Here is a 19,417-nt window from a genome sequence, read left to right as displayed (position 1 = left end):
TGGCAAGGCAGGGACTTTCTGAGCAGAATTGCAGTAGCATGGGAAAGAAGGCCAAGAATTGGTAAATGGGATGCCATGAAATTAGGAAGCTTCTGTACAGCACAGGAAATGGCCACCAAAGCAAAGAGGCAGCCATTATACACAATGGGACATCAGGCAATAGATTAATATCCAAGATGTATAAAGAGCCATAAAATGCAAGCGGCCAATAAATTCCAGGAAAACCGTGTCCAACAGCTTTAGCCACTGGAGAAATGCAAACTAAAGCTACTTTCAAATCCCATGTCACCCCAATCAGAATGACCATCTCCAAGAAAGCAAATGACAGCAAGTGCTGATGAGGATGTGAGAAAAGAAGCCCACTTATCCTCTCTTGTGAGCATGCACACATGTACAGTCACTGTGGAAGTCAGTATGGAGGCTCCTCAGAAACCGGAAACAGAACTCGCCTTTGAGCCAGCTACATCATTCTTGAGTATATACCCAAGGACTCTATATGAACAGACCACAGAGATACTTGTTTCTAGTTACACCATTCACAACAGACAGGAAATTGAGCCAACTTTGGTGGCCATTAACAGGTGAAAGGATAAGAAAATGTGGTATATATGCACAGTGGAATTTTTATTTTATTTTTAAAATCTAAATATAAGTTCATATTTTTCCTCTTCCCTTTCCTCTCACCAACCTTCCCCATAGTCTCCACTTTCTCTCAAATCCATGGTCTCTTTTTGTTATACATGAATATATGTGTGTGTGTGTGTGTGTGTGCATGTATATATAAAACATATAATTGAATATACACACGAACACATAAATAGTTAAATATAACCTGCCCAGTAGTTTAGTGTCATTTCTAAGTACAGCATTCCAGACTTGACTACTCAATATTGGGTAATCAAGCGTGGGGCTCATCCCAGGGGAAGACTAATTGCCCTGCTCTTAGCATTCTTCAGCTGCCTCTAGTTCTTTTTCTAGGAGTGGAACCCCTTGAGCTTCCCCCTCCCACCTTTGCGTGGTTGGTGGTATCCGTGTTTAGGTCTTGTTTAGGTCACCATGCTGTTGAAGTATCATGGGTAAAACTTCTCTGACATTTCCAGGAGACACAATCTCCCGCAGATTTCCTATTCCTTGGATTCTTACAATCTTCCCCTGACGCACCCCTATGTTCCCCAAGCCTTAGATGTAAGAATCGTGTTGTAGATGTTTCCACGCAGAGCTGGGCACCCTGTGATCGGTTGCTCTCTGTATTTTAAACATTTCTGGATTTCTGTAATGTTCTCTGACTATATTACTTATGTAGATGGCAAGATTTACTCTGTAAGTCTATCAATAAATAGAAGGTGTAAATACTCTTTCTTGTATCCTCCAGTATGAACATAGATGGGCATACCTGCTAATGCATGCACACTCTATATCGATATATATATTATGGGTAAGATTAAAAATCCTAAATGCTTTCAAATACCTTTGATTCTACACAAATAAAAATGTAAGGATAATTTGATGTAAAGGCACATGTCTGTAACCCCAGCAATTGACAGGCAAGGCAAGAGAATCATGAGTTCCAGGATTACATAGCAAGTTTAAGGCCAGCCTGTTCTAGATAGGAAGTTCCAGCCAAGACTGAGCTACATAATGACACTCTTAACTAAAAAGCAAAAGGAAGGAAGGAAGAATTTGAAAGAGAACAAGGAGAGATACGTGTGAGGGAGGAAGGGAAAGGGGAAATACTGTAAATATAATGTCAAAAATTAAAAAAAAAGTGGAAAAAAGATAAACCTGAGTTCTACTTCCCCGAATATTTCCGAGTGTGCTTCATTACAAGGCATTAAATGAGATGGTGAAGGTGAGCAATACTCAGACCCTGTGTGCTGGGGAGGTTGCTCCTATTCCTTGTACTTGGACAGCGGTTCTGCCTCTTAGCTCCACTGAGAAAGATGGACAGACTTCACAGTGACTCCTGTCGGTTGGCTCATTCTGAAAGGGAAATCCTTCCCATTTTATGGTGAGAGAAGGTTCAATTCACTGTCAAAACTCCCAAAATTGTTCTCCCCTCATCCTCCAAGTGTACCTCAGTGCTAAGATGGCAACGTGGCTTCCAGCAAATGGGAGATCACAGATTTCCCCTCCGTGACATCACCTTTGGGGAGTAGCCTGTGGCAGAATTGGGAGCCCTGCTCTCTCCTGGTTGATCTCAGCTTCAGGGGCCTTACAGCCTTGCACAGCTACCTTAGGCCCACTGAACATTTTGGCACTTTCAGGTGCTAGAATTTTCAAATAATTTTATCCCGGTGGCAAGGAGTGGCAGAGGCAACTTGCGGGGCCAGAGGTTGGATTTTCCATGACATATACAAAGCATGCCTGCAGGTGGAGACACAGGGCTGTCCATGTGAGCCAGCACGCTTGCTGCTTATTTGCCTTCACTTCAAAACACATATGCTTAGCGTTATGACTTCTGCTTTCCACTCGCCCCTGTGAATCCTGGGAATGGGGGGGGGGACATAAATACACACAGAGAGAGACTGACTCACAACGCACGGGGAGGACAGCTATAGTTTTCTTCTTCCCATTGTAATTGACAATATAATTTTAGGAAATATTTTATGTCCTTTGTGGGCATTTATGTCTGTGTATCTCATGAGTACCTGGTGCCCGTGGAGATCAGAAGAGGATGTCACATCCCCTGGAACTGGAGATAGACAGTTGTAAGCAACCATGTGGGTTCTGGGTCTTGAACCCAGGTCCTTTGGAAGAGCAGCCTCTGTTCTTATCTGCTGAGCCATCTTTCCAGGCCCGTCAAGAAATATTTTAAAGGAAAAAAAACAGGGAAAATTTATGAATTATTGCTTAGCACGGTGGTAACTAGTCATTTGTGCTCCTGGGGAAACAGTCACCACACCTGCCATTGTGTTTAAAGTCAGGCCTTTAAGGGCAAACATTACAAGGCTGTGTGTTTGTTCCACCTACATGTGAGGAAGTGCACAGATATCCTCTTTGCAAAGCATCATGGTCAGAAACTGCACCATGTACAACCTGAGCAAAGTGTGTGGGGCCATCTATGTGTAGGTGCCAACTCTGCCTGGAGCCAGGGAGAGAGACCAGATGGTTGGGAGGGTTCCTGCCTCTCAGTTTAGCAGATGGAAATATACCAGGAAACATGGCATGCTGGTTTCTCTGCGCATGCCAGTACATGAATAACCACCCTTCCTTCAGGCCATGCATTCACTTCCTGTGGCTACCCTAACAATTTACCACAATCATGGGGATTTCAAGCAATGGGTATTTCTCCTTTCAGAGGTCTGGAAGTCAAAACTCCAAAATAAGGCTGTTGCGGGACCCACGCTCCCTCTGAAGGTTGAGGATTCTAAGTCCTACCCTGCTTCACCCAGATTCTTGTGGCTCCAGATGTTCCTGGGCTCGAGGCTGCCCTGCTCTACCCTCCAATGCCACCTCCGATGGATGGCATTATCTTCTGTCTCCAACATCCCTCTCCTTCCTCCCATAACCATTGGGTTTCAGGACCACCATAAACCTGGGCTAACCTCAACTTCTGTATCCACATGACACCACATTCGCAGACTGGAGACACTTGGGGAAGACGCAGTGTTACTTACCTTAGGCCGTGTATTCAAGTTTTCTCATGGAACATTTGCTCACTACAAATTTGCAGACATGCCAGGATCACTTTTTTTTCTTTCTTCATGCCTCATGAACTAAGGCTAAAGATAGAAACCTCGTTTAAGGGGTTGGGAGTGTATCTCAACTGATACAGTGCCTGCCCAGCATGCAGAAAGCCCTGGGTTTGATTCTCCAGCACTGTAGAAAACCAAACATGGTGGCCCAGGTCTGTAATCCCAGCACTTGGAAGGTGGAGGCAGGAGGATCATAATCCTTGGCTACACAGAGAGTTTAAAGCTACATGAGACCCTGGGCTACATGAGACTCCATCTCAAAAACCTAAAACCTCAGTGAAGACATAACCATAACTGTAGTTTTGACTTAGAAGCAGGGCATTCTGCTTGACTGGGAAGTGCCCTTGCTGTCACCAGACTAGGCGTTACATGTGGTGTTAGATTTAGTGAATGGGTATGATAGTGACACCTAGGAGTCTGAGGCAGGAAGCAGGAGCAATCCCTGCATTCGGAAAAAATTATAAAGAAAAAAGAAATTTTATTCATCTATAAGCAGAAGAATTATTCATGGGTAAAACTGATGGAGGAAGGTCATTGGTTAAATAAAAAGAGCGAGAGGAGAGCTGTGGAGTCTGAGCTCACTTCCTCTTCCTCCCAGCGTTCTGTTCTGTTTACTCCTCCCACCTATCTTCTAACCAATGAGGGCCAAGCAGTTTCTTTTTATTTAACCAATGACCTTCCTCCATCATAAAACCACTTTCCCTGAGTAACTTGGGCTTTTGATTCACTGCGAATAAATGCTCTAGCTCAGTGTTAGAAGAGATGCACACTGCTCTCACACTGGAAGGACAAAGCAGGGGCTACTGGCCTAGTGTGCTTTAAATGCTGTCACGGCTCAAGGGTGAAGAGGAAGGATGGTTTCATATTCGTTCACTGGAAGGTCAGTTCTTGTGAGGACCACTCTGCTTCGGAGCACCAATGCCTTTCCCAGTATTCCCTTTGGCTGGACTGCTCTCGCCCCTCCTGTTTGCCGGGGGAGAGAGAAGGTGAGCATTTATACTTTAAAGACTAGCAGATGATGGGTTGGGTGTTGTTGTTGTTGTTGTTTTGATTGTTTGTTTTGTTTGGTGGTTTTTTTTTTTTTTTGCAGATGATGTTTTTAGCAAAAGAAAAAGTCAGAGGAAGAGAGAAGGAAAACAATACTTTTAAAAACAACAAAAAAATGTGTATGTTCCACCTTGATTTCACAAATGTTTTAGAATGTATGTTTAAGATAAGGAAAGAAGGCTGGAGAGATGGCTCGAGAGTTAAGAAAATGTCGTCCAGAGGACTCAAGTTCAATTACTAGCACGGTGTGAGACAGCACACAGCTGCAGGGGGATGGAAGTTTTCTAACCTCTTTGGGCACTTGCATTCATATATGTACATATGTACATACATACACACATACATACATATCACATAATTCAAAATAATAAAAATAGATTTTTTAAAAAAGAAAAGAATTGGCTATCTACCCTGTCATTTGTGTGCTGTGGTTGCTTGGACTGACAGGTAAAGAGAGGTCTACTGACTCAGAAAACGACTGGAGTCCAGCACAGCTCCAACAGACATGGTGTAGAGGGGACCCCAGTGGGGGTCTCCTGTGTTGTGCTTCCTCTCCCTTTATTGGAAGCTCTTGGATTTTTAGAAATCACTGAGGTAGAAAAGGAAATCTAGCAATGAGGGGGTTGGGAGAGTGAATAAATCAGGAAGAGAATTTTAAAATAGCTAAAATCAAATGAAAATGAATGTCCAACTTTCCAGAAGCTCTGGGAAACCTCTGAGAAACCTTTATACTTATGAATGCTTATAAACCCATAAGTCACAAAAATTATAAAATCAGAACACTATCAAATAAATAATCTCATGATGTATCTCAAGGTCTTAGAAAATCAAAAAGAAGCAAAGCCTGAAAGCCGTAGACAGCAGGAAAAAACAAAGCTCAATTAGAAATTAATAAAATGGAGATCAAAGTGTAGAAAGAAACAGTTAGCTCTTTGGAAAGATTAAGAAAACAAGATTGACAAACTTTGAGCCTAACCGAGCAATGGAAACAGTAAAGGTTGAAGTTATAAAATCGGGGGTGAAATGGGACCACTACAACAGACGTCCATGGAGTCGGAGACATGTTAGGAAATATTTTGAAAAGTTACATTGCAAAAAAAATGGGAGCTCTAAAATGAAGAAATTCCTGAATACATATGATATACCAATTAAATCAAAATATATAAATGACTTCAACATATACCTGACCACAGCTTATAGTAGAAAGCCGTAGTGACACAACAAAGGGCTACTGGAACAAAAACAGAACGAAAAAGACACGTGGACCAGGGGAACAGAATTAAGGGCCCATAAATAAATTCACACTGTGAGAGCCATCTGATTTTTTGACAATGGTGTGAAATACTTATATTGAAAAAAGACAACTTCTCTAACAAGTGGTGCTAGGAAGTACAGATATTCCATGTAGAAAATGAAACTACCTCCCAGGCTTGGTCTCTACAGTGCACATTTTATCTTCTCCTCCTTGTCTTCGAAATTCCCTCAAGAATGTTCCATCAGTCTCTGCTTATAAAAGTCAAGGGCTAGTAAAGTGAGCATCCAAACGGCCTAGGCTCCCCCAAAGCCAGTACGTGCAGTAGGATCAAAAACCCATTGCCATTGTTCTTGAGTTCTCAGTAGTCCTCATTGTCCGCTATGTTCAGAGACTCCGGTTTTATCCCAGGCTTTTTCAGACCCAGGCCAGCTCACCTTACTAGACCTGGAAGGAGGTGGGTGGTCCTTGGACTTCCCACAGGGCAGGGAATCCTGATTGCTCTTTGGGCTGATGAGGGAGGGGGACTTAGTTGGGGGAGGGGGAGGAAAAGGGGAGGCGGTGGTGGGGAAGAGACAGAAATCTTTAATAATTAAATAAATAAATTAATTAATTAAAAAGTCAAGGGCTTCTCCAACCCAAATTCATCATAGCATGCCTCTTCCCTTGACATCTGTGACAAGCACAAACCATCTTTTCAATGGCACTTCCTGACCTGTTGCCTCACCATACCTCAGTAATAACTAAAAAGAAGTAAATTAATATATACTAAAAGACAATTCACCCCCAGAACCCAACAGTGACTTCATACCCTGACCAGATTTCACCAGATCCAACCCCTCTACCACTGATATATCATCCTTAGCTCATGACTTAAAACATAAACCTCAAATATTTCAGAGATGTCACACCATGAACATAAACATCTTCTATCTCCGGCTCAAAGTTGGAACAGGCTCTCAAAGGTTCAAGGATATGATGCTCTAATCTCAGATGACAAATACCTCAGAACCAAACTTGGCTTATAGATACAAGTTCTAGAAAATTAAGTCTTCAGACCTTTAACATAGGCCTTATAAATAAGTCAGACTTAATCATGGAACAGATTTCCAAGTCCACATACATCATACACAGATATCACTCAAACTCAAATCTTAGAAAACAGAGAGTCAAAGCATTTTAAAACCCTATGCTTTTAAAAAGACTCAAAATACCCATGACATCTTACTTTGGCATACAGAATTCAAAACCCCCACCTGAATACAACAAAAATGTATTTCACACAAACCATGAAGCAGAAACTCTTACAGAGTGCAGAGGCAATGCCATCCCCAATAGCCAAAAAGCTGAATGCAACCAGAGTTTCTATCAGTTGATAAACAAAATGTGATTTTTTGTGTGTGTGTGTTCGTGTGTGTGTGTGTGTATGTGTGTGCGTGCATGTGTGTGTGTGTTCGTGTGTGTGTGCATGTGTGTATGTGTTCGTGTGTGTGTGTGCACATGTGTGTGCACGTGTGTGTGTGCATGTGTGTGTGTGTTCGTGTGTGTGTGTGTGTGTGTGTGTGTGATACAGTAATGATGAATAGTTTTATGTCAACTTGGCACACAAACTAGAGTTACCTGAACGGAAGGAACCTCACTTGAGAAAATGTCTCCATAGTATCTGACCATAGGGCATTTTCTTAATTAGTGATTGATGCGGGGGGCCCAGTTCATTATGGAGGGTGCCTCCCCTGGGCTGGTGGTTCTGGATTCTATAAGAAAATGACTGAGCAAACCATGGAGGCAAACAAGTAAACTGCTCCTCTCTATGGTTTCCACATCAACTCCTGCCTCCAGGTACCAGGCCCAGGCCCTGTTTGAGTTCCTGTCCCGACTTCCTTCAGTGATGAACAGCGGTGTGGAAGTGTAAGCCACACAAACCCTCTCCTCCCCAACTTGCTTTTTGTTCATGGTGTTTCACCACAGCTATAGAAACCCTAAGTAAAACACAGTATTGTTTTCTAAGGAAGGTAATTCTGCACATGCTACAACATTGATAAAATTTAAGGGCACTGTGGCCAGTCACAAAAAGATAAACACTAGAATATTCCCCTTTTATGAGGTACCTGAGGTAGTCAGGTTCACAAAGACAGTGGAAGGCAGTGGAAGAAAAGATAGTGGTCAGGGACCAGGGCAGGGTGAAGAGAAGATGCGGGGGGGGGGGGATATTGTCAAATGGTTATTTATAAAATTTTACTTTTCAAGATGAAAGTGTTATAGCAATATGAATATGTCTAACACTGCTAGAGTGTATCCTTAAAGTACATGAGATAGTGGATTCTGGAATATGGATTTCATGACAATTAAAATACACAATGTATATATGTATTATGCCAGGCAGTGGTGGCACAAACCTTTAATCCCAGCACTAGGGAGGCAGAGGCAGGCAGATCTCTGTGAGTTTGAAGTCAGCCTAGTCTACAGAGTGAGTTCCAGGACAGCCAAGGCTACACAGAGAAACCCTGTCTTGAAAAAATGAACAATGTATATATATATATATATATATATATATACATATATATATATGTGTGTGTGTGTGTGTGTGTGTATGTATATATAAATATATATACATTTGTATACACGGTGTATATATGTATATATGCATATGTGTAAATGTATATATCCATTTGTGTGTATATATGCATATGTGTAAATGTATATATCCATTTGTATATATATATATATATATATATATATATATATACAAAAAAAACATATTAACTAGATCATCCATGTCCTTGGTCCATTTATCCCCTGGGTTCTTCACCTAGGACCGATCTATAGCTCCTCCGAAGTACATACATACAATGATCTACCAAACTCCTAAGCCTGCCCTGAGCAGTTTTTTCAACTAAGTCTTGACCTTTGGACCTTCACATTTGTCTCTGCATTGTGTGACTTTCAGCAAGACTCTCCCTCCTCCATGCGTGCTCCCTTCCACTATCTAACCAGATCCCCTATTCGCTATCATCCTCCAGGTACTGTCTGCTCACAGTGGCCTACCTTGAGCAAGAATCCTGTCAGGTCAGTTCAGTCACATGCCTGCTCTGTAACTTTTCATAAACTGACTCCCCATGCTGTTCCATGAGTATAAATTTCCATTGGCAAATTTTATACTCAGAACTCAGCCTAGTTCCATTCCAAGGCTCATTTTCCCTGTTGCAAAAGTTCTGGATAAAATCTGTTTTGGCTCTTTCCTTTGTCAAATTGCTTAGTCACCATAGCTCGTAGGCATCCTCCACCCCATAGATGATATTTGGAAATCGCCAGAACACTGATCTGACTATCAGGGGTCACCTATGTTATCATCCTCTTTCTTGAAGACAAAGAACAACAAAGCAGCAATGAGTAAACAGAGACACAATAGTGGGCATTTATGTGAAAGAAGGGAGTGGTTACAGGATGTGTACAGCCCAACCAAAGGCACTCTTTCTATCATCTCTTCCACTGAGCTCACTCTTCCCATGTGTGATCAAAATTTATTGGTGTCGAGCCCACATCCACCCATTGGAGACTCAGCCTCTTGGTGAGAGCCTAGGGTTCCACCAGTTCTTTCTGGCAGTCCTTTCAGCCTTGCTTTCAAGCTCACCTCCATTGCTTTCTGATTCCAATCCACAGTGCTTTCCTCTAGCAGGAACCCCCAGGAAGCCTCCTAGGCTGGAACTCATGTAGGACACTTCTATCCTCCTTCCTATTATCCGGTTCAGCCTCTCCACCTTAGTCCTGCCGCAGTCTGCCTGCCTGAGTTTCTCCTCCCATCCCCATGGGACTTGACCTCTTGATGCAGACAAAGGGCCCTCCTAGTTCTTCCCCACCACACCCTCACTCAGCCTTCCCTTCTGCCATCTCTATTCCTTTGTGACTCCCCTCCAACCTGCCAGGGACTGCACACCCAGTACTCTGGCTAGGACCCAGAGTAGGCAACAGTAACCAAAGAATGGGAACACCCATCCATCAAAACTAGAGATCAACACCAGGAAACACTTCAAATATCATAACTCCAGATGCCTAGATCCCAATGCAAAAATACAAACATGAACAGAAGCCCGCAACCTTATTGTTTTAGGCCTTAGAAAAGCAATTTAGCTGAAACACAAGACAAGCAGTTCAGAATCACAATTTGAATAATTCAAAGACCTTAAAGGGGATATGAATGAATGTCTTAATGAAAACTGTGAAAAACAGAAACAATTAAAGGAAATAATGGAAACAATTCAAGTAGAACTTAGCAACAAAAGAGAATCATCAAGAGAAGGAAACCAACCCTAAAATAAAACTGGAAATGAAAAACTCAGGATCTCAAGCAAACACTTCAGACGTAAGCCTCACCAACAAGACATAGAAGAGAGCATTTCAGATCTGGAAGACAACATAGAAGAAATGGATAACTCAGTCTAAGAAAACACTAAATTAGTTAATTAATTAAAAAACAGACACAAAACCTCCAGGCAATCTGGGCCACTATGAAAAGATGAAATCTACAGATAATAAGTATTGTGAAAGGACATGAAATCCAGGCATAGAAAACATAGAAGAAAATTTACTCTGTAGACCAGGATGGCCTCAAACTCAGAGATCCATCTGCTTCCTGAGTGTTCCAGCACATCTGGCCTGAAGAAAGTCTCTTCAATAAGAAAGAGAGATGCCTATCAAGGCAAGAGGCATGAAAAGCACCAAGTAGACAAGACCAGGGGGTAGCACAAATTCTAATTGTTCTTCATAAAAACCCGGAGTCAGATATTAGGAGGCAAAAGCTGAGAGAACAGAGAAGCCCTGCAGCCAAGCACTAGAGAGACCTTTCATCTCTACAGAATCCTCAGACCAAAGGGCGATCCTGTCCTCAGACTACTTCAGACTGAACTGGGTTCCTGTCTCCTCCTGCCTTATATTTCTCTCTCCACCCAGCCATTTCACTCCTGTCTCCCCCTCCCTAGTGCTGGGATTAAAGGCTGGGATCCCAAGTGCTGGGATCACCTTTGTGTGAGCTCTGCTTCTCTTTTAGACTGGATCAATTTTGTGTAGCCCAGAGTGGCCTTGCACTCACAGAGATCTGTCTTCCTCTGTCTCCCATGTCCTGGGATTAAAGGTATGTGCCATCACGCCCTGGCCTCTAGAGTCTTAGCTCTGCACTCTGATCTTCAGGTAAGCTTTTTTTGTTAAAACACAAACAAAAATCACTACACCAGGATAAAAGGATGAAAAGTTATTCTAAGTACATGGAACCAAGAAACAAACAGGCATAGGTATTTCAATATCTAACAGAATAAACTTCAAACACAAATTAATCACTAGAGATAGGAAATGACACTATATACTCATCAAAGAACAACTATACCAAGAGGACATTGCAATTCTAAACCAAACACATGTACCCAAGTACAAAACAAACACTACTACAGCTAAAATCACACACAGTAATTAATAGTGGATGCTTCAATACCCAACTCTCACCAACAGACAGGTCATCTCGGCAGAGAAATGCTGGAGCTAACTGATGTCATAAACCAAAGAGACCTGACAAATAGCTACAGGACATTCCACCCAAACAATAAAGGATACGCTTTCTTCTCAGTAGCTCATGGGACTTTCTCCAAAACTGACCACATAGTTGGATACAAATCAAGTCTCAACAGACACAAGAAAATTAAAACCAGACGTTCTCTCTGACCACCATGGATTAAAGCTGAATAGCAACACAAACAGAAAGTTTACAGACTCATGATCTGAACAATTCTCTATGGGAAAATGGCCTAAATAGAAATCGAGAAGGAACTTAAAAACTTTTTAAAACTGGATGAAAATGAAAATACAATATACTCAAACCTATGTGTCACAGTGAAAGTAGTTCTACGAGGCAAGTTTTTAACACTAAGTGCTTACACACAAAACAACCTGGAGAAATTTCATATTAATAACCTAACAATACAGTATAAAGGTCTAAAAGACAAGAAGAAATAATATCCAAAAAGAGTACATAGGAAAAATACTCAAACTCAGGGCTGAAAATTAAGCAGAAATAAACAAAACAAAAAATACAAAGAAACAATGAAGAATTGGTTCTTTGATATATTTGACACGACTGACAAACCTTTAGCCAAATTAAACAATGAGAAAGAGAAAAGATCCAAATTAATAAAAATGGAGATAAAGGAGAGATATTACAATAGACACCAAGGAAATTCAGAGAATCATAAGGACATACTTTTTGTTTTGTTTTTCAGGACAATGTTTATCTGTGTGTAGCCTTGGCTGTCCTGGAACTCGCTCTGTAGACCAGGCTGGCTTCAAACTCTCTGCTTCCTAAGTGCTAGGATTAAAGATGTATGCCACCACTGCCTTATAAGGATATACTTTAAAAAATCTGTATTCTACCAAACTGGAAAACCTAGAGAAAATGTATATATTTCTTGATCTATCTGGTCAGTCTTAAAGTTTTATGACTTTGACCTTAATAATCCACATAGAAAGCCTCTTCTGCCCTCAGGACCTTATTATCCTAAGTATACTGTTGTAATACCCTCCCAACTACTCTCCTTAAGTCCACTCTGATGCCTTGATTTAAGCAATTTCATTGCAATAGAAAAGATGGGCCATCCAAAGTATTCAAATTTTAAAAGTTGAACTAATGGACCATTGCATTGGTTTCTTTTCTGTTGCTATGATAAAACACCATGCCCAAAAGCAACTTATGAAAGGATTTGTTTGAATCTACAGTTACAGACAATAGTCCACAAGAGAACAGCAGCCAGAGCAGAGAGCCGAGAGATCACATCTTCAACCATTACATGGAGCCGCGAAATAACGGAAAGAGGGGCCAAGGCTTCCTAATTCTCAAAGGCCACCTACAGTGATGTACTTTCTCCAACAAGGCTCTACCTCCCCAAACCTTCACAACCTCCTCAAAGAAGTGCCACCCACTGAGGACCAAGCGTTCAAATACCCGAACCTGTGAGAGACACTTGTCATTCAAACCACCACAGCCATGCATGAAGGTTTGACCAAAGTGAAAAGAACCAGCTAAAGAATGATGTTACGCCAGGGAAAACAATATTAAGAACATGTTGCCTTTCCCTATATGTGAAGAAGCAAGGGGGAGAAGCAGTGCTGCCCACCCAGGGGCCAGAATTAAAGCACTGGCAAATGGGTAATCAGACAAGAACTCTGGCTCTTGTAAGACAGCTAAGCAGGGAGTGGGGGACAGGAAGGACACACAGACAGATCGATATGCCCACAAACTCTCCGTTTAAATATACTCAGATTCTCTAGAACATACTTTTTCCCAGCCTGCCCCTCACACAGATACATTGTTCTACTTCAACCACAAGTTAGAAACACATCATCGTTTTGAACCCATGGCTCCAAATTCTTTTCCAGTTTTTTCATCAAGAAGTGGTGCCTAGCTGACCAGAGATGCTGGGAGCTCATGGACTCTGGACCTTCATGGAACTGACCAAGGCCCTCTGCGTGTGGATGACAGTTGTATAACTTGGTCTGTTTGTGGAGCTTGTAGCAGTAGGATCAAGACCTCTTCCAGGCACTTCAGTTGGTTTTGGGGACCCTATTCCCCATGCTGGGTTGCCTCTCCCAGCCTTGATGCAGGGAAAGGAGCTTGGTCCTTCCTCAGGTTGATGTTGTCAAGCTTTGTTGACTCCCATGAGAGGACTGCCCCTCTCTAAATGGAGGCTGAGGAGAAGTGGATGCAGAGGTGGGTAATTGGGAGGCAGAGGGCGGGAACTGGAGGAGAGGAGGGAAGAAAAATTGTGGTCGGTATTGTTAGGAATATTTCTTGGGACAAGCCTCTCCGCCGACGCAAATAATTCCAATCAGTCCAAATTAGACCAAATAAAAGATGTCCTTGTTTAATGCAGCGTTCCCGGATGGCTCCAGGAAAGCATGGCGAGGGGAAGAAAGAGGAGGGGAGACCACTGTTCATTCTCTGGGGGCAACCTAAATAGCCTGTGAGTGTGGTCCTGACCCCTCCTGGGGAGGGGTCACTGCTTGCTGGGCTTTCCCGGAAGTGGACTCTGGACTAAGGCAACTCCCAGGGGAGGGGGCTTGAAATGGATGCCAGGGGCTGGCGTGACACTTGGAACCAAACATTCCAAACTCCTTGGATATAGGGGTGTCAGGGCGCTGGGGTCTCACTTCCAACCAAACAGGTATGTAAAAATAAAAGGAAAATTTTAATTAGTAAATAAAAAAAAGAAGTGTCTAACTCTTCACCATTTAAATATGGGTCAGGCTTAATGACTGATCTCAACAGATGATACTTCTGCTACAAGGAAGCCCAAGAGAGAGTGTGTGTGGGTAAATATTCTAGCCCAAAGCCTCTATAGAGTTCTGTAAAGGAACAAAAGAAAATTTCCCCTATCCATCTCAGGTTCTCTAGCCAGGGCTGTCACAGAGATCCGCCTGCCTCTGCCTCCCAAGTGCTGGGATTAAAGGTGTGCATCACACCACCCAGCCAAGACAGATGTTTTTTAAAGTTATTTATTACCTTTTGTTCTTATGGCTATTTTACCTCCATGCCCGTCTATGCACTGAGCGCACGCTGTCCTTGCAGAGGCCAGAAGAGGGCACTGGATAACCCAGAACTCGAGTTACAGAAGGCTGTGAGCTGCCATGAAGATGTGGGAACTCAAACCCAGGTCTTCTGGAAGAGGAGCCAGTGATTTTAACCTGAGACACATCTCTCAAGTCCCACCAAAGACAGATCTGAGGAGAATATAAACTGAGGATTATCAATGTATTCATCCCGTATGTGTCCACGGGAATTGTTAGACCTGAGTAGCCAGAAGGACTGGTTAGAGATTGGGTTTTATATAACTGCTAAGCCAGAAAAGAGAGTGGTGGGAACTCAGTCCAAAACATTTGGCTCTGACAATTTTGTTCAACAAAGCCTAAGTCTAGGATCATCTATGTTAAAGGGAAGAAAAATACTTTCCTGTTGTACCCTTTCATCTTCTCAGTTAGAGATCTAGGTAGCAACAGATTCTTTTTTTTATTTATTCCTTTTATTTAATTTTTTTCATTTTACATACCAACCCCAGTTTCCCCTCCCTCTTCTTCTTCTGCCCCCACAACCTCCCCCCATCCCACCCCCATCTACTACTCAGAGGAGGTAAGGCTCAGACAGATTCTTAAAGATTTTTATGTAGGCATGTCCGTGTGTGTGTGTGTGTGTGTGTGTGTGTCCTCCTCAGAGGAGGTAAGGCTCAGACAGATTCTTAAAGATTTTTATGTAGGCATGTCCATGTGTGAGTGTGTGTGTGTGTGTGTGTGTGTGTGTGTCCTCCTCAGAGGAGGTAAGGCTCAGACAGATTCTTAAAGATTTTCATGTAGGCATGTCCGTGTGTGAGTGTGTGTGTGTGTGTGTGTGTGTGTGTCCTCCTCAGAGGAGGTAAGGATCAGACAGATTCTTAAAGATTTTTATGTAGGCATGTCCATGTGTGAGTGTGTGTGTGTGTGTGTGTGTCCTCCTCAGAGGAGGTAAGGCTCAGACAGATTCTTAAAGATTTATTTTTAATTATGTAGGCATGTCCGTGTGTGAATGTGTGTCTGTGTGTTTGTGCGCCATTTGCCATTTCTAAAATTATTTCAGTCAAAATATTCAAAGAACCAAGATGGTGTCTTCAAGGGGTTGCTTGCGCTTTGCACCACTGATGGAGCTCCATGCGCTAAAGACCTTTAAAAGTCAAAATCAAGCCCACCCTTCCAGCCAGGCATGGCACCACACACCTGTAATCCCAGCACTTAGGCGGAAGGCTCTCAATTCAAAATCAGGCAACACACAAAACAAAACTCTTAACTTTTACCTTAAAATACCGAAATAGAGCAAAGAGAAGAACAATCAGCATAAAAACAAGAAAGGGAGAAGTAAAGTTATCCATATTAGCAGATGTTATGATCCTGTACTTTCAAATCTCTAAAGAACCCACCAGAACATTCTTGGTCCTGTTAATCACTTCTCACAAACTAGAACATACAAAATCTCTAACTTTCCTATACACCAATAATGAACAGCCTGATTTTTTAAAAAAGGGAGGGGAAAAAATCCCTCAAAATAGATTAAAAATACCTGGGGAACAAAAGCCTAACCAAGGAAGTAAAAACCTGTAATAATAAAGACTATAAGATACTGGGGGAAAAAATGGAGAAAATTCCAGAAAATGTAAAGATTGGTCAAGGATTGACAGAGTAAGTATTGTGAGGATGGATATACTACCAAAAGCCACCCCCAAAGTTACTGTAATCCTTATCAAAATTCCACTGACCTCTGAAGCGTAAAGTATCCTGCTGTGTGAACTCTGTTCCTACAGAACTTTGTTTACTCCCCTAGGAGGAAGGAATGTCTCTCCCTGCTCAAGGAATGCTCTGCACAAGCTATTTCCTCTCCTCTCCTCGGAGGAGTAGCACTTTCAAGGAAGTTATGCAAACAGTCCCCATTGGGCCCTGAGACTTTCTGTCTCCTGAGCACATCTGGTGATAGTGATAAGAAATGCTGTGTTTTTCTGTCTCTGCTTTGAACTCTGTACTCTGAGCTATTCAAATAAAAGTTCCATAGAATGCCAGTAAAGGCTTTCTTGTGCATCATACATAGCTTTGAGGGCCATGGTATTGTTCAACCTCCAATTCCCTTTCAGCTCTTCCACACATGGTACTGGTGGATTTCAATAGCATGCTCATAAAACCAGGGGGAAAATCTTAAAATTCATATGAAGAACAAAACACTCTGAATAGCCAAAAGAAACCGTAATCCGGGAGAGGAATGGTGGAGGGATCACAATAACTGTCCTCAAATTGTACCCCGGAACCACAGTGATAAAGACAGCCTGGTACTGCCACAGAGACAGTCGTGTTGACCAATGGAATACAAGGGAAGAACCAGAAATAAACTCGTGGAAGTTTATCTAGTTACCTGATTTTCAGCAGGGATACCAAAAGCACGTTGTAGATAAGACAAGGTTTTCATTAACGGCAGTGAGCAAACTGAATATCCACATATAGAAACGTGAACCTAGATACCTGTCTCTCACCCTGTAACTCATTCCGGAGGCTGAAGAGATAGCTCAGCAGGTAAACTGCTTGCTGATAAGCATGAAGGGCCGAGTTTGATCCAGGCACACCGGTAACAAGCCTGGCATGGTGGTGTGCTTGTGTAATCTCAGTTTGGGGGGCAGAGACTGGCAAATCCCCAAGGCTCACCCATACACATTAAATAATTCAACGAAAATGTTAAATCTCAGTTACAATACAGAGAAAAAATGAACAGACATTAAAGAATTAATTTTATTCCTATTCAAGAGGACCAGAGCTTCTCAGCAACATGGCAGAAACAGATTTTACTCAGGAACTAAGAGAATGGAGAGAGAGAGACCTTATGTTAGAATTAGGATCAATTCAAATACAACACAGGTAAGTGGGAATTTATACCTGAGGGTAGAAAGAACAATGTTTTAGATTAAAAGCTACTAAGTGTCTTAAGACAGAGCTGGAGATGGCTCAGTGGTTAAGAGCACTGTCTGTTCTACCAGAGGTCCTGAGTTCAATTCCCAGCAACCACATGGTGGCTCACAGCCATCTGTAATGAGATCTGATGCCCTCTTCTGGCATGCAGGCATGCATGCAGAGTGATGGTGGCGCACGCCTTTAATCCCAGCACTCAGGAGACAGCGACAGGCGGATCTCTGTGAGTTTGAGGCAAGCCTGGTTTCCAAGAACTAGTTCCAGGACAGGCTCCAAAGCTACAGAGAAACTCTGTCTCGAAAAACCAAAAACAAAGTGACTTAGAAGGTTTCTTTTTTATTGCTGAATATACAGAGGCCTATCTAGAAGATTGGGTCAGAGGTGGGAGAAAGAGTCGGAGTAGTGTAAAAGTTGGGGAGAGAATTCAGGAACCTGACTACAACTCCATTAATGTGAGAGTCGTTCATATGTCATGAAAGAGACAGGCAGAGTTATAGCCATTTTAAAGGGAGAGTCAATCGATCCAGTACAGACTTAGGAAAATGAAGGAATGCTTTGGGTTTTTGTTTTGTTTCTTTATTTTTGTTTGTTGCTGTTTGTTTTTTGAGGGTTTCTCTGTGTAGCAGCCCTGGCTGTTCTGGAACTTGAGCTGCAGACCAGGCTGGCCACGAACTCACAGAGATCTGCCTGTTTCTGCCTCCTGAGTGTTGAGATTAAAGGCACCCAGTTTGAATGAAGCAATGTTGAAGTGAATGCCTACAAAACTTTTCCCACAAGTTTCCCAGGCTGGCCTCAAACTCACAGAGAAAGTTAATTTAAGTCACTACCAGAGCATAATTTATACAACCATCACTGAGAGCTTACATTGAGTTGCAAAACAGCTTAAAGACGGTGTTATTGTTAGCTTCTGCTGTCACCTTGACACTGTCATAGAGTCATGGAGTCGTGAGGGAAGAGGGAACCTCAACTGAAGACTCTCCCATATCAGATTGGCCTTATGACTGCGAGGCATGCATGAGCTCAGCTCTCTCCTACCGCGTAGGGTCTCAGAGAAAGAATTCAGGTCACCAGGCTTGAGGCAGGGACAATTACCCATTGAGCTCTCTCAGTGACTTGGAACCTGTTTTGTAATATTTTATAAATAAAAATTAATGAAGGGGACTGAAGAGCTGGCTCACTACTTAAGAGCATGCATTTGTTATTTCTCTATTGTTGTGAAGAGACACAAACAACTTAGGCCAAGGCAACTCACAGAAGAGTTGATTGGGGCTCACAGTTCCAGCTGGTTGGAGTTCAGGCCCAGCATGGTGGGGAGCATGACAGCAGGCAGGCAGGCAGGCAGAGCAGTGGCGCAGCAGCTGAGAACTTGCGGCTTTCTCCAAAAGTAGGAGGCAGACAGAGATCTAACTGGGAATGGTGTGAGCTTTTGAAACCTCAAAGCCCACGCCTCTTTCAACAAAGCCACACCTCCTAGTCCCTTCCCAAACGGTTCCAATAGCTGGGGGCCAAGTATTCCCATGTAGAGCCCCTGGGGGCCATTCTCACTGAAACTGCAGCAGAGAACTTGTTGTTCTTGCGGATAATTGGAGTTTGGATCTTAGCACCTACAGGCAAATCACAACTGTGTGTAACTCCAGTTCCAGGGGCTCCTCTTCTGACCTCCATGAACACACACACTCAAACACACACACACACACACACACACACACACACAACAAAAAGTAAGCTACCATTCTAACAAAAGTTTTAAATTAATTTAAAAATTAAAAATATTAAAATCCAAATGTTGCTCATACTGCAAACCCAGCCAAATGGCCTTATCTTTTCTTATTTTCCATGTAACTGTGGCCATCCCTTTGTGAGTTATTTTTGGCAATTACTTTTGCCCAGCATTCTAAATTCTAAAGAAAATCCA

This window comes from Microtus oregoni, unplaced genomic scaffold (assembly GCF_018167655.1).
Source record: "Microtus oregoni isolate MIOR12 unplaced genomic scaffold, Mior012 000092F_ref0000046, whole genome shotgun sequence".
Classification (NCBI taxonomy): domain Eukaryota; kingdom Metazoa; phylum Chordata; class Mammalia; order Rodentia; family Cricetidae; genus Microtus; species Microtus oregoni.
This window is presented reverse-complemented; position numbering follows the sequence as displayed.